This window comes from Penaeus monodon, chromosome 22, assembly GCF_015228065.2.
Source record: "Penaeus monodon isolate SGIC_2016 chromosome 22, NSTDA_Pmon_1, whole genome shotgun sequence".
Lineage (NCBI taxonomy): Eukaryota > Metazoa > Arthropoda > Malacostraca > Decapoda > Penaeidae > Penaeus > Penaeus monodon.
The window spans coordinates 966,308-967,161 of record NC_051407.1 but is presented as its reverse complement, the minus strand read 5'-3'; the positions used below and the strand labels follow the sequence as shown (position 1 = coordinate 967,161).

The following is an 854-nucleotide window of genomic DNA, read 5'->3' as shown; positions in this document are numbered from 1 at the left end:
AAAGGCGCGTTGAAGCAAAGGACTGCATGCTTGAAGGATTTATCGGCCGAGTCAAACGAGACCCCTAGCGGTTTCCTTCGCGTAGAAGGAGTGGAAGGATGCGATTGTTACCACATGTTCCTCCAGCGGGCGATGCCGAGAGGAGCGATTCAGTTCTTGTTCTCTTTTTGTTGGATAAATCACAGGTAAAAGGTTTGTTCTTCTTCTTATTTTTGCGTTTAGATGTATTTCAGGATTTTTGCATTTTTGGGAGGTATTTTTAGTCGATGACGATATCAAGCGATATTGCAAAGCAAATGAATATCACATTTTTAAAGCAATCACTCACACGAGTCAAATCATTTTCTGAAAACGATCACTAGATGGCGTTCATGATATCTTTTTTTCTTCCCTCGACGCCAGATCAAGATCAGATACTGTGTTGACGGGACACAAGCAGGATTTCAAAGGCCCGCTGTTCGCCACCAGGGTCACAACACGACTGAGGCGACACTCCGGTGACACTCTGGAGCTGAACAGTGCCACCTCCCTTCTCTGCCCCCCTTCTGGTGCCACCCCCTCCCTCTTGGTGCCTCCCTGCCCCTTTCCTCCTATCCCTCCTCCGTCTGGTGCCACCTCCATCCTCGACCCCCAGCTACTGGTGCCACCCGCCTCTCCTCCCCCCTCTCCCCCTCTCCATTCCTGGTACCGCCTCCCCCTGAGTGCCACCTCCTTCCTTTCTTTCCCCTCCCTCCGCCCACCCTCCCACGAAGCGCCGCAAGGGGTGTTCCTGGCACCCCCGATGTTTCTCATGAATCTCTCCGCTAATAATATCTATATTTTCTATAGTCAAAAAGTACTCCTCTGTGAAAATA

General features: G+C 50.5%; 1 protein-coding gene across 1 annotated transcript in view; it reads right to left on the bottom strand.

The window, feature by feature from the left end:
* Window positions 1–510, bottom strand: part of LOC119586803 (putative protein TPRXL) — a gene marked incomplete in the record, with an annotated part of 18,930 nt that extends 18,420 nt beyond the window's left edge. The window contains 1 exon segment of the mRNA XM_037935526.1: window positions 329–510.
* Window positions 511–854: the final 344 nt, after the last annotated feature.